Genomic DNA, 15,706 nt, shown 5'->3' on the forward strand with positions numbered 1-15,706 from the left:
TTTTATTCATGAAGTATTCAGAGATATAAAGATATGAAATTTTCCCTAAGAACCATGTTTTATTTTCAATCCCCATTCATTTTTTCTGAGAACTATCATATCTAACTTTTAAAAAATAATTCTTTTCATCTCCTGCACTTATTTTTTTTTTTGTTGGATCTAGTGATGAGAGGTGAAAGTTGTCCCCAATAATACTGTTTTACTATTTATTTCCTCCCATAATTCATTTACCTTCTGATGCTATGCCATCTGATGTAAATATAAGTATTGATATTGGGGGCAGAGCCAAGATAGCAGAGTAGAAAGATGTACCTACTCTAGCTCTCCCCCCATAGCCCATAAAATAACTACAAAATATGACCCTAAACAAATGCTAAAGCAGCAGAAGCCACAAAATGACAGAGTGAAAGAGATTTCCAGCCCAAGGCAGGCTGGAAGGCTGGCATGGCAGGAAAGGTCTATTGCATCAGGCTTGGAGCAGAGCGCAGGCCAACATTGCCACAAAGTGAGACAGACACAGGACTGGAGCAGATCTTATGGCAAAAAATCCCTGGCAGCAGCTGCAGTTCCCAGATTATGGAAGCCCAAAACGCCAAAGACAACTTGAAAAGTCAGTGAGAAAGTGCTTTCACCTGGATGAGAAGGGAACTTGTTCTGATCCCAGGAGCAGCAGTTGCTGTAGCACAGTGTCCATATCAGCCTAAAGACCCTTGGGGAATTTAGCAGTTGATTGGGATCTCAGCCCTGAGTGGCAGCCCTGGAGTGAAGAGGAACTCTGACTGGCACAGTGGAATTGGTAGAGGCTATGGAGAAGGAATTCTACTTATAGATCCTGGGCACAAAAGCCTGTGGTTGCTCCCAGACCAGAGCAAAGGCCAGGAGAGGAGCTCACTCCTATTCTTGATTGTGCCATCTTGGACGAACTAAAAACTTACAAGTCCCCAGAGTATACCCTTCCTTAACAAAGGACTCAAAAATCAATTAACTGGCTAGGAAAATGCCAATAAAAAGGGGGGAGGGGATGAGGTGATAGAAGGTTACTTTCTTGGTGAACAGGAATTTTCTTCCATACTTTCAGGTGAAGAAAAAGAATGCATACCATCAGAGGAAGACATAAAAGTCAAGGCTTCTGCATACAAAACCTCCAAAATAAATATGCAATGGTTTCAGGTTATGGAAGAGATCAAAAAGGATTTTGAAAATCAAGTAGGAGAGGTGGAGGAAAAATTGGAAGGAGAAATGAGAAAGATGCAAGAAAATCATGAAAAGTGAGTCAACAACTTGCTAAAGGAGAACCAAAAAATACTGAAGAAAATAACACCTTAAAAAAAAAAAATAAACCACTAACCTAATTGGTAAAAAGGCCCAAGGGAGTATGAAGTACCCCGATCTCCCCCCAGGTGGGGGTGGTGACTCTGACACCTTTGGTGTGGGGGTGTGACTCTGAATTCCTGGGGTGGGAGAAGCTTGTCCAGGCTCCCATGGTGGAGGGGTTGATCCTCTCTTGGAGTGGGAGGGAAGGGGCATGACCCTACCTTCCCTGGGGTGGGGGTTGGATGTTGAGAAGCCAGACTTTGCCACTTGTCCCATGCCCTCTTGGGTTTGGCAGGAATGGAAGGAGGCAGCTATTGGCCTGGTATCAATGTGCCAGACCTGATCATGAGGAAGCAGACTTTTCAGGTAGCTCTGAACCACACGTAGAACTTATGCATGGTCAGCAACCATAGGTTAGAGAAGCAAAATCTGCACAAGATGTATGAGTTTTTACCAGGGGAAAAGGGAGGCCTGCGAGCTGGCCTGACTGCTAAGCTGGAGGACCAGGTGAGGGCTCTCATTATCCAGCAGTGCTGGTGGTGGAGGACCTAGATTCAGACACTCCCCATGGCAGTGATGAGGTGCTTTGGTACACGTACTTAGACCCCAATTCTAAAACCACATTTCTCTTTAAAAATCACATTTCTCCTTAGCCTCAAAATGCTGTGTCATGCAGTTTCTCCCCAACCCAAGGACACAGGGTGCCCTAGCAACAGCCTTTCCTTCCTTCCCGATACAGTACCCAGCTGCACCTTTAGATTATATAAGTTTGAACCAGCTGTGTACTGGCTGAACTGACTGTCTACTGGGTCATAACGACATTTACCACCCACTGAACAATGCACAGGTATTTTACCCTTAGTTCATCGGGAAATAGTTGGGGGAGGAGTTTGTGGCAGGGCTGCATGGACTTTTGGTTTTAGGCCTGAAATGTTACTAAGTCAATTAATGCTGAAGGCTGACCAAGGAGTACCAGGCTGCCCCCATAATTATCTTGTTAGACAAGATAAATGTAAAGGAGTAGACACATCTCTAAATCTGGGATAGATGTCATTGGTCAGTGAGTAGTAAATGTCAAGAATGCTTGAGTCCTTGAATTCACTCCAGATGACCAGGCCCTGGGTACCCTGGTCTTTGTGGGGGTCTCACATCCCCCTTCCAGCCCTCATCTGTACCACCTCTGTGCTCCTCCTCTGCAGGAAGAAACAATCCAGGAGATCCTAGGGGCCCTAACCCTGTTGAAGCAGCAACAGCATAAGCAATTCCAAGGAGTCTTCAGCCTACCTGTATCCTAGTTCACTGAGACACCAGAAACAGACTTCTCCTATAACCCCTTAATGCCACATTTTGCCAGTGGCCTCCACTTCAAGTATGAGATGACAGCCTTCTACTGGGACTACATAGTCCTTCTGCCTCAAAGACTCAGGTTGATAGGGCCAGGACCTGAAGCTAAGGCCTGAAGGGAGCTTGAGGCAACATTAAATGGCCCTGCCTGAGCCCCACAGTAAGCTCACTGACCAACAGGCAGCACATTATATTAGCAGCTGGGGAGCTGGGCTGACCCTGTGGACTCCCCAGACTAAATTGAGGTCACAGTGCCTGGACCACCGCAGGCCCCTCTGGACCCTGGAAAACAGGGGTCCCATGGGGCCACAGGGAGGGAAGTCACCAAGGAAAGGGATGGCCAGCTAGTCTGTTACATTCCAGAGTTTGTGAATGACCTGATCTTCTTTCTGTAAGGTCACTCACCCCAGAACACTCTGGTTCTGCCTAGGGAAACTTTGGCCCACTGAGTCACAGCTATTGGACAAGAAGCTTGTCATGGTCAAGGTGCCCCAACAGACTCAGAAAGTGGACATGTCCATTCAAGGGTATGGCTCTCTTACCACTAACCATTAAAGGCCCAGAGTTGGGGAATCTAGCTTTAATCTCTGCTTCTGTTTACTTAAGTGACATTGGACAAGTGCCTTCTTCTGTACCAAGATGAGAGTGGACTGGTGTGAAGACTCCTATGAAAGCCAGCGAACATGGGAGACTCTGCCCTTAGAGCCTGGATTTCAATTCTAGCTCCGTGCCAAGGACTAGCCAACCACTGGGCAAAGGGAGGTTTCAGTGAAATACAGGAACTTGAAGAGTTGAACCACAATGAATTGCACTCTTTGGCCATCCATTAATGGAACTATGGTCAGGTGGCGTGAGTAATCTATGCCTGAGTTAGACAAAGTGTGGTAAGTGATTAGACAAGAAGGAAAAGGAATCAAGAATAGAGAGTAGTGAAAGATGAAGTGGTTCACCATACTTTAGCAAAAATCGTATTACCAATACAGGACTGAGGGTGGCCTGAAAGACAACTAAAAGGTTAATGAAATTGAGGTAGTGAGTAGGATAAAGAACAAGGTTAAAATCCATAAGGTATAGTGGAAGACAGTATGATAAAAGATGATGATGAGATAAAGGTATCTGGGAAGTAATCAACAAGGAAGTGGAATAGTTGAGGGTGAGAGCTGGTATGACCTACTCTGTGTGTATCTGAGAGGGAGTAGTGGAATAAGTCAAACAAACTAAGTGGATGAAGATACTAGGAAATGAGAAAATTAATTTTAAAATGTATGGTAAATTCCCATATTAAAAATGGAAACGTTGGGGAAGGGATGATACCTTTTGGGACGACACTTCTTGAGGAAGGTCTCTTTTGGTAATTTGGTAATTAGTAAATTGCCAGGCCTAGAGGCCTGTGGGCTACCCAAGTCTTACCTTAACTCTATTGGAGGTCTTCGGCTGGCCAAACCGGATACTCATATGAGAGAAGAGACCTATCAGAGTCGAACAAGGGTTGAGCTTTATTCAGGGTTCTGGTTACAAGTGCAGGAGGAATTCTTCCTTAGGAGGGAGAGAGAAAGATCTCCCAAGGAGGCAAAGATCTTACAATAAGAGATTGGAAGTAGAAGTGTAAGTGGGGAGAGAGGGGGAGGGAAGAGCAGAGAGAGGAAAAGCGGAGCCTTCTGTCCTGTCCGCGCCCCTCCCGCGCTAAGAGCGATTTCAGGCTTTCCTGATCCTAATTAAGCTCTCCAGCCGCATAGTTTGCACCTGAATACCGTGCTGTTAGATAACAATAGGTGTGCCCAGATCCGGGACAATCTTGAGGGCGGGGAGAGCTCTCTCCCATCACGTTTCTCACGGGAAGAGGCGGAAATACACGAGATAGCTCGGTTCACCTCGATTCCCAGTCGTTTCCTGGGGGGCTTCGTGAGAACTCTAAGATTTAGAAGTTCCCACCTTTACCTGCCCGAGACTGTCCACATGGAATTGAGCTTCCATCCCCAGCATCTCCCCTTTTTTGTTTTGCACAGCGCGCACATGGCTCTAGAGCATATAGTGGCTGGAGGCTGAGTGGATTAGGAAGGCCTTTAGCATATGAATACACCACATCAAGAACTTCATTTACACAGAAATCTGCAGCTAGCACAACTGACAAGGAGAGGCATCAAATAAAACAAAGATGAAGCTAAATGGCTGAGTTACAGCAAGAGAAAGGGCAATCACTAATTCCAAAGCATATTCTAAGAGAAGCAGCTAGTGCTGGCGCCTTACACATCACCACCCCCTCAGTCATGCAAATGGATCTCAACGGCCAAGCCTGAATGGCCAAGCCTGTGGTATTCAGGCGAAAAGTTGGTCACCTCCCGAAGAGTTGGTCACCCCTTCCCCCCCCCAATGTCCTGGGTTTGTGATATCAAAGTCCTCCTTCAGCCGCTGGAAAGAGATGCCTAGATGGAGTGGTCAGCAATGTCAGTGGTTGCGATGAGTGCTGCTTCCTCTCTGGGCAGCAAGGTTAAAGCTGTTAGCAGCAGACTCAGGTGGTGCATGATCCTTCTCCGGGGTCTCCGGGCTCTCTGGGGTCTCCGCCTCCTGCGTCTCCGTTGTCTCCGACACCGGTTTCCACCTACGGATCCTTCTAATGGGAATCCACGCATCCCCTTTTCCTGTGGAGACACAAACATACCCTGGACCCCATATTAGTATCTTATACGGACCTTTCCATTTCCCTGAGGCCATACCCTTTACCATGGCCCATGTGTCCTTATTTCCAGCCTGGGTATTACTTTCCTTGTGGAGTTGTCGTGGAATAGTCACAAAATGTCTCATAGCTGGAGTAGTATGAGAGTTTTTTGAGATATGCAAAAAATTGTGTGTATACACAGCTGTATCAAGCTCTGATTGTGTTAGGCGAACTCTTTCTCCCCTTTTTTGTTTAGCGAGGATCGCCTTTAAGGTGAGATTGGCCCTTTCCACTATGGCCTGGCCTTGTGGATTGTAGGGGATTCCTGTAACATGTCGAATCCCTAGATCGTGGAGGAAGTGTGTAAGGGTTTGAGAAGTGTAGGCAGGACCGTTATCTGTCTTTATTTCTAAGGGTAAACCTGAAACAGAAAAACAGTGCCAAAGATGTTGAATGACTTTAGCACTTGATTCACCTGGCTGTAAAGTCACCATAAGGAATCTGGACCATGTGTCAACTGTCACATGTATGCACTGGCCCTTAAGATGGGTGACATCCATTTGCCAAATTTCATTGGGTGCCAAGCCACGAGGATTGACACCCTGGTCTAGAGATGGGTGGAATGGGATACATTGGAGACAGCTCTTAACAATTTTTCTGGCCTGTTCCTGAGTTATTCCATATAATTTGCAGAGGGCTTCTGTGGCTAGGTGGAACCTATCATGAGCCTTTTGGGCCCTTTCCTGTGGTTCCCCAGTGTGCCCTACAAGGTATAGTGAATTGTCTGCTATTTGATTTCCTTCAAAAATTGGTCCTGTGCCATTAGTATGTGAGCGCACATGTAAAACATAAAAAGGGTGTGTTCTGTTATTAATGGTGGTCAATAGCCGCTCACACTGTGAAAAAATATTGGACCAATAATCTACAATAGAGTCCTCAATCCGTGAAATTAATAAAGATGCATACTGACTATCAGTAATAATGTTAATGGGTATGTCATTATATATTTGGAGAGCTTGGATTATAGCTTCCAACTCGTTCTGTTGAGTAGAGGTGTAGGGTGTGTTAACTATATATATCTCTTGGGAAGCCGAATTATAAATAGATGCCTTGTGATGTTTTGTGGCATCTGTAAAAATGTTAGGCCCCTCTACTGGGTTTGGTGAGTATCTTTTCACTGGTGCTGGGGCCCACTGTAATAACTCTTTGAATAGGAAAGTCGAATTTGGTTTCACCTGGGCCCACTGGAGTATAGTGGCCCAAGAAACGTGATTCTGATCTAACTCTTCTACATCCTTAGTGGTGAGTGTAGCATAAAGAATTGGCTGTTTTTGGTACATGTGGGTAGCTCTTTTTACTGCCTCTAGTGCTAACCGTCCTAGAAATTCCCACTTGTTTAGTAAACTGCTTCCTGTTTTACTTAAATACACCCACTCTAGGGGCTTCTCTTTTTGGTGTATGATGGCATAGGGAGGTGTGGTGGAGATAATAGATACCTCCACATCTCTTCCTGGATCCCACCGGAATGTGGTGGACTGTAAATATTGTTTTTTTATTGCCTCTATGGCCTTGGCTGCTTCAGGAGTCAATGTTCGTGGGGAATTTAAAGCAGAGTCTCCTGTCAATAGTGAATATAAAGGTTGCATGAGAGGTAGAGGTATAGGCACCTTTGATCTTATCCATTGGATAGCTCCTACTAGTTTCTGAGCATCATTGAGTGTTTGGATCTTTATATCCCATTTTGGGGGTTCCGGCTGAATGATGGTGCCCTGTATCTGATATCCCAAATATTTGTAACTGGGTCCTCTCTGTATCTTTTCAGGAGCAATAGCTAATCCTAGTCCTAGAAGGTTCCTTTCTACTGCTTAGAAACACTTCTCCAGATCCTTGAGCTGAGGTGCAGCTATAAGGATGTCATCCATATAATGGATGATTTTGCATTGGTATTGCTGTCTGGGGCTTTCTAATGCTTGATTAACATACCACTGGCAGACGATGGGGCTGCAACTCATACCTTGGGGCAATACCTTCCACTGATACCTCTTTGCAGGTCCTTCGTTATTGGGGTGAGGTATTGTAAAAGCAAACCGAGGACAATCTACTTTGTTTAAAGAAATGGAAAAAAAACAATCCTGAATGTCAATGATTATAAGTGACCAACCGTCCGGGATGGCATTAGGAGAAGGGAGACCTGGTTGCAGGGCTCCCATAGGCATGAGAGACTGATTTACCTTCCTTAGATCTGTAAGGAACCTGAATTTCCCGGATTTTTTCTTTATAACAAACACAGGAGCATTCCAGGGTGACTGTGATGGCTCTATATTTCCTTTTTCTAATTGCTCCTTAACCAGTATTTGTAATGCCTGGAGTTTTTCTGGAGTCAGGGGCCATTGCTCCACCCAAATCGGGGTGTCTGACTTCCAATTCAAGGGTGGGGACTCCAGTGCAACTGCAATGGCCCTTACTAAAAATTTGATAGCCTCATCCCCAGGCGGCTCATGATGTCTCTGCCCCAGATGTTAAAACTAAGTCCTGGAATCACCAACGGCCATATCGTCCCTTGGCGATCCTCTGCCTCCCACTTTACTGGGTGCATTGTCTCTAAGGTATTTTGGCACCCTCCTATTCCCCACACTGGTCTCTGGCTTTCTTTGAGCTTTCAGTGCCGGGGTACTGAGCGACCGCTAAGGCAGGTCCTATCCGCTCCAGTATCAAGGAGGCCAGTCATGGGAATTCCATTGAGCCAGATTGTACACTCAGGTCTATTCTGTCCTATTTCCTTTAGTAACTGGATTTGAACTGAGTGCTTTAAGGGAAGGGCAATAGGTATGGGAAGCTGATTGTCTATATGAGCTGGCTCAGCTACCACATTGGAGCATGGAAGTGCTGTGGTGCCAGTGGGATAAACTCCTGTATATATAACTACGGGTGCATGAGAGGGGTTCTGTAATATCAGGGATTCCTCCTGTATGGGGTCTCTCAGCGGAATCATAGTAAACTGATGAGCTACAAGCTGGCACTTCTCTAAGCTGTAAAGGTGTTGCATTCCTTCCTCTGGCCCCATAATCTCCTGTATTCTCCCTCCAAGGGGCCGTCCCGATTCTCTGCCAAAGGGTACACTTTTGGGGCCCTCGAGGGGCCCCTCACCCCGTTTCCCGACTTCCTACATTGTCTAGCTAGGTGACCTGGCTTTCCACATGAAAAACAAGGGTCCTGGCCCCTCCCTGTACTTATTTCTTTCCTACACTCTTTCTTAAGGTGTCCCGGTTTTCCGCAGTTAAAACATTTTTTCTCCAAAGAGATATTACTTAAGGCTGCGGCCAGGTACTTCCCTTGCACCTGTGCCAAGTAGACCTGACTTCCTACCCTGTCACATCTCTGTATCATTTCTTCAACAGATGCATTCTTTGGCAGTCCCAGCATTGCCTTTTTGCAGTCATGATTACAATTCTGCCGCAGCAATGTCTTTAACACTATCTCTGTCCCTTGATTCTCCTCTCCCATGTCTCGACCTACTGCCTCCTGCAGCCTGGCCACAAAATTAGTAAATGGCTCAGTGTTTCCCTGCGTAATCCTAGTCATGGGAAACTCTCTCTCTTTCTTAGAGGCTATAACCTTCCAGGCGGCAATAGCCATTCCGGCAATCAAGACATAATCGGCGGCCGAGTACTGTAATTGATTTCCTGTAGCCTCAAACTGCCCTGTTCCTGTAAATCGCTGATAAGCCTGGGGGGCCTGAGCCCCCAGCCCACTGATAGTGCTCTTTACCCTCTGAGAAAATTCTGATACCCAAATCACATTCTGCCCAGGGGTAAGGCAGGCTCTAGCTAAGCTCTTCCAGTCAGTAGGAGTCAGAACGAACTGACCACTGAGAGTATCAAGCATGGCTATGACAAAAGGTGAATTGGGGCCGTGCTTGGTACAAGCCTCTTTAAGAGTCGCTACTTTCTTCCACTCTATGGGTATGTGGCTCCTCCGAACCCCACCGGGGACACTGGAGTCCGCTATTTTTAGCACAGGAAATATCCCTACATCTTCTCCACTCTCTATGGCCTTTCGTATTCCCTTTTCCAAACTGGACTGTGGCCCTAGACTGTCTGACCAATGGAGCATGCTATAAGGAGGCGCAGAGGGAAGACATGGCGTATGCTCCCCTGCTTCGCCTTTCCCATCAGCTAGATGGAGCTCCGAATCTATTTTTTCTCTACACTCCTTAACTTTCTGCTTGCCAGGGTTCTCCCCTCCCCTCTCTCCACTTCCACTCTCATTCCAATCCCGCGCTGGTCTCTCCGGCCCTTCCAAAAGACTCTTAATCACACCGAATATCAGGAAATCTAAATCCTCCAGCTCCCCGGGGTATTGTTGTTCATAAGCGGTCATTTGTTCTCCGACCACTCCCCATCTTTCTCTTGATATTCCTGTCTGCTCGAGCCAAGGAGAAACTTTCCAAATCCTTTTACAAAATTCTCGGAGGTCGTTTAACTCTATAGTGACCCCCGCCTCCCTGCATTCCCTGTAAAGTATCTCAGCCCAGACCTCCTGTTCCTCTGGCTTTATTACTGGCAATTGATTCCCCATCCCTGCCCTTTTCCCATGGGTGTGGGAAGCTACTCTCACTCTTTCTCTCCTTCCGAATCTAGGATTCGGGACTCGCGTCTTTCACAGCCCCTTCCGGGTGTTCCCAGGCACCCAGGATATCTGCGCTCCTGTCCCCTGTTCGGAGACGCCAACTGCCAGGCCTAGAGGCCTGTGGGCTACCCGAGTCTTACCTTACCTCTATCTGAGGTCTTCGGCTGGCCAAACCGGATACTCGTATGAGAGAAGAGACCTATCAGAGTCGAACAAGGGTTGAGCTTTATTCAGGGTTCTGGTTACAAGTGCAGGGGAATTCTTCCTTAGGAGGGAGCGAAGAATCTCCCAAGGAGGCAAAGATCTTACAATAAGAGATTGGAAATAGAAGTGTAAGTGGGGAGAGAGGGTGAGGGACGAGTGGAGAGAGGAAAAGCGGAGCCTTCTGTCTTGTCCGCGCCTCTCTCGAGCTAAGAGCGCTTTCAGGCTTTCCTGATCCTAATTAAGCTCTCCAGCCGCATAGTTTGCACCTGAATACCGTGCTGTTAGATAACAATAGGTGTGCCCAGATCCGGGACAATCTCGAGGGCGGGGAGAGCTCTCTCCCATCATGTTTCTCACGGGAAGAGGCGGAAATACACGAGATAGCTTGGTTCACCTCGATTCCCAGTCGTTTCCTGGGGGGCTTAGTGAGAACTCTAAGATTTAGAAGTTCCCACCTTTACCTGCCCGAGACTGTCCACATGGAATTGAGCTTCCATCCCCAGCAGTAAATAAGGACAATCACAGCTGGAATGAGTTAAAGATTTGGATATTTTGACCCTCAGGAGAATTGCTTAGTGATCATGGTAGAGGAAATCTAGAAATAACAAAAGAGCAAGGAATATTCCAACTCAATAAAAATTACAAGAAAGTTCAATGGACATGAAAAAAAAATGCAACCAGTGCAGAGATTGGGATAGGTGGGAAAGGATACTCTGGCTATTGCTAATGAGTCAACATTAGTGTATCCCCTTACTATCAGTTGATATCAATTAATTCATTAGAGTTAATTAACATTCTGAAAATGGCATTTATTTAGGTGGAATAGTAAAAATAATTCATCCCTCCCTCAAGTGACTTTAATGAAACTTCTTTCCAGTACTTATCAATATTCATTGCTGACAATCCTTGCCAAAAGATTTCCACTGGTCACTGGGTAGTTTTTATTGCGCGTAGTTGTGGTTTTGTCTATTTCTTTTGGATTAGGAACTCAAAGCAAGATGCTGTGTGTGTTCCACATTATTTTGAACTTGGACACACCACAGAGAAGAATGAAAGCATTTCCATATGCCCAACAGAAAAGAATACATATGTCTGTGAATTTCCAGTTCTTAATTCTTGCTCCCTTAAATATTTACACATACATACATACGCACATACATGTATGTATATATACATATGTGTATATATATATATACATATATATATGATCTTCAGTATTCTACTTTGAAAACTGCCCTCTTGCATGTTCTTCCTTCTGAACTTTGTTCTATTCTATTCTACTGTAGGTTTTTTTTTAAAATATATGAGTGCACACAATTTTGGGGGAATTGTTACTATTACTGGAAACCATGCCTCTATCTCAACCACTCCCCTAATTTATAAAAAAAAAGAAATCTTTTATAAAATAAGTAAAGTAATATTCAGATGATAGTAATATCCATTATTTATACATATATATATATATATGTGTGTATGTATATATGTACATGTATATATGGGTATATACACAGACAAACATTTGTATGTACAAATGAGGGTATATTTATATACACATGCACACACACATATACTTACACATGCATGCACATGTGCATGTGTGTGTATCTGTGTGCGTGTGTGTGTGTGTGTGTGTGTGTGTGTGTGTGTGTGTGTACTTTGTGTTCATTATCTCAAGAGTTAGGTACCAAAGGCAGAAATTACTTTTCTTCTCAACATATTTTATAATAAAGGCTTAATAATTTTTTTTCTTTTCTCAAGGTGGGGGAAATATTAGAAATAAAGAATGAGAGTGAGTAGTGATAGACTGGAGAAAAAAAGGAAAGGAAAAAGGGTCATTGAGCAAAAAATAAATAACAGAGGAAAAAAACAGAAGGAAACCACAAATAAGCAATATTATACAAACTTTGGAAATTACTGGTTATGCCACTGAATGTAAATGAAACCTATAAAAACAACAATATAGAAATAACAGCAACAACAAAATGAGTCAGAAAGCATTTAAGGACATATCTAGAATAATGGATAGTATAAATATAATAGAACTTGATGATTATGAGCATGAAAAGAAAGTACATATATATTTATCAGATACATATAGCCCCTTTCAAGAACCATGAATGTGAGGGTCCCAAATTCCCCCAAAATGTAAAGAAAAACAGATATAATAATTGAATCTCTTAACAGAACACCGCAGGATAAAAATATAATCAACATATGCTAGTCAAAAATTATAGACAAACCTGAAGAGAAAACAAATATTTTAACCTTAAAAAAGTTGTGTCAAAAGACAAATCAAATAAAAAACAGATCAGTTATCCAAACCCAAGACAGTCCTTAGAGACAAACTTGCATATCTAAATTTCATCAATAAAACCAAGAATGAAATTGGTATTTATTGGTCATGCCACTGAAAGAAACCCTGAAATTTAAAAGTAAAAACACACATACACACACACACACACACACACAAACAGAAATTCTGAAAATCACAGAAGAGATAAATAAAAGTTTTATAATCAGCTTTTTAATTAAGAACATTTAAAATTATTGAAGTCGATAAACTTTAATCTGATTTTTAAAAAAAGTACAATCAATTTTCCAATATTATAAACAAAGAAGGACAACTTAAAAAATAAAGAGAAATAAAGGAAGTTTACCAATTACAATGAAAAGAAATAAAATGGGCGAATCTTTAAAAAAATCTTAAATGCCCAGATTATCAGAAAAAGAGATAGAAAATTGAAATTACACCATATTAGAAAAATAAACGGAAAAAATGATACACCAGACTAAGACTAAATTATCCTAAGAAGAAATCGATTTACAGGTGAATTTTATAAAATATTTCTTAAAGTGAATTCCAGGTTTGTATAAATCATTTGCAAAGTTTTTGGTTGAATGTTGTCCTTTGTTCTGGAAGAGGGTCAAAATGGCATCTCTATACTATACCCAAGTTACAGTGTGATCACCTGTGTTTGATAAGACCAGTAAGTGTTCAGACCACTCTCCTACTGAGTAGCCACAAATAGTCAATGTGAACATTTGAGGTAGATTTTCGAAACTTGTATATCGCACATTTCTTTTGAGCTACTTCATTTCTGTAGTTCATTTCAGGCAGCACCAGAACAGATTGTGCCACAGAAAACCAGAAACAGGTTTCATGGCAAACTGAATCGGTAGCAGCTGCTGCTTCTGGAGCTCTCATCCCACAAATGGTAAAGGGGGCAGTCAACTGGGTAGAAAAAGATTACAGGGGATTGCTGGCATGAGGACAGGATTGTATTGCATTGCCCATAGTTGAATCTGAGTGACTGTCAGGGATCTCAGTCCCAAGACAAGGAGGAATAGAAGCAAACCATGTTTGTGGCCACAGGAGAGCAGGGAACCTCATCAGAGTTCCAGAGTGGAAATGGGCTTTGGGTCATTCACAGACCAGAGTGCAGGTCAAGAGAGTATTCAGCACACTTCTCCCTACATCACACAACCTTGGAAAAACTGAAAACTTACAGATTCCCAGAATTTACTATGAAAACAGTTGCACATAAAACCCAAAGTTTGGAAGAGGGTGCCCTCCACTCCAGAATCAGAGTTCAACTTTACCATAGAGTTAAAAGCCAAGAAAGGTGCTAGAAAAATGTGCAGACAGCAGGAAAAGATCCTGACTACAGACATTTACCTGGATGAAAGGAAAAATCAAATTAAAACAAAAACTCAGAAGAACACAACAAAGTAAAAACTATGATATCAAAAGTCTCAATCAAAAGTATACAATGGTCTCAGGCCATGGAAGAGCTCAAGAAATGATTTAAAAGCTCAAATAATATAAGGAAAGAGAAAAAAATGAGAAAAGAGACTAGAGTGATACAAGACAATCATAAAAAAAGCCAACAGTTCGGTAAAGGAGGCACAAAAATATGAATTAAATAACACCTTAAAACCGAATAGACCAACTAGTAAAAGAGGTACAAAAATTCAACGAAGAGAAAAACATCTTGAAAATCAGAAATGGACAAAAGGAAAAAGAGGTACAAAAATTCATGGAAGAAAAGAACTGCTTAAAATGCGGAAATGGACAAATGGCAAAAAAGGTACAAAAACTCACTGAAGAAAATTATTTCTTAAAAATCAGGATTCGACAAGTGGAACCTAAAGACCTTATGATGCAATGGGAAACAATAAAATGCAATCAAAAGAGTGAAAAATAGAAGAAAATACTGAAATATCTGATTTGAAAAACAACTCACTTGTGAAATAAATCATCTAAGGATTAAGAGGGTATGTGGAAAACTTGGTACAGTAATTCATTACTGGTAGAATTGTGAACTGACCCAACCATTTTGAGTAAAAATGTGGAATTATACCCAAAGAGCTCAAGGAGTATGAACAGGCAGTTTTTAGATGAAAAAATCAAAGAGCTATATAGTCATAAAATGCTCTAAATCACTATTGATTAGAGAAAGCAAATAAAATCATTTCTCAGCTATAACCTCACACCAGTCAAGACTAATAGGACAGAAGAGGAATGTGAAGAACATGTGGGAAAATCAAAACATTGATGCACATTATTTGCTTTCAGATTTCAACAATCATTTCCATATGCCTTAAATTTTCTCCACTTCCTTCCACTCCCCCTCCCCAAGACTGAATGCAGTGTTATATAGATTTTACATATACCTTCTTATTAAGCACATTTTTCACATTAGTCGTGTTGTGTAGAGGAATGAAAACAAATGGGAGAAACCATGAGAAAAAGTAAAACTAAAAGAAACATAACAAAAGAGAAAATAGTGTTCTTCATTATGTATTCTGACTCTAGTTCTTTCTTTGAATGTGGATGCAATTTTGCACCAAGACCTTTAGAATTGTTTTAGGTCCTTGCATTGCTGTGAAGGGCTAAGTTTATCAGATACAGTCCTGGCACACTATGGCTCTTACTGTGCACACTGTTCTCCTGGTTCTGTTCATTCCACTCAGTATTAGTTCATATGAGTCTTTCTAGATTTTTCTGTTCATCATTTCTTCTAGCACATTAGTATACCATTACATTTACATATCATAACCTGTTCAGTCATTCCCTAATTGAAGGGCATTCCTCAATTTCCAGTTTTTGGCCATCACCAAAAGGGGCTGCTATAAATACTTTTGTACATGTGGGTCCTTTTTCCATTTTTATGATCTCCTTTGGGTACAGACCTAGAAGTGATATTGCTGGGTCCAAGGGTATGCTCATTTTTGTGGCCCTTGGGCATATTTTCAAATTGTTCTCCAAAATAGTTAGATCAGCTCAAAGCCCCACCAACATTAAATTAATCTTTCAACTCTCCCACATTTTCTCCAACATGTATCATTTTCCTGTCTTGTGATGTTAGCCAATCTGATAGATGTGATGTGTTTTGATGTGCATCTCCTTGAGCAGTAGTGATTTACAGCAGTTTTTCATGTGACTATAGATAGCTTTAATTTCTTCCTCTGAAAAAAGGCTATTCATATCACTTGACCATTTATCAATTGAAGAATGACATGTATTCTGGTAAATTTAACTCAACTCTATATATTTTA

General features: G+C 42.5%; 1 pseudogene; it reads left to right on the plus strand.

The window, feature by feature from the left end:
* The first annotated feature begins 1,540 nt into the window (after positions 1–1,540).
* On the plus strand, positions 1,541–3,321 carry LOC140508485 (interferon regulatory factor 3-like; annotated as a pseudogene).
* Positions 3,322–15,706: the final 12,385 nt, after the last annotated feature.

This window comes from Notamacropus eugenii, chromosome 5 (assembly GCF_028372415.1).
Source record: "Notamacropus eugenii isolate mMacEug1 chromosome 5, mMacEug1.pri_v2, whole genome shotgun sequence".
Classification (NCBI taxonomy): Eukaryota; Metazoa; Chordata; class Mammalia; order Diprotodontia; family Macropodidae; genus Notamacropus; species Notamacropus eugenii.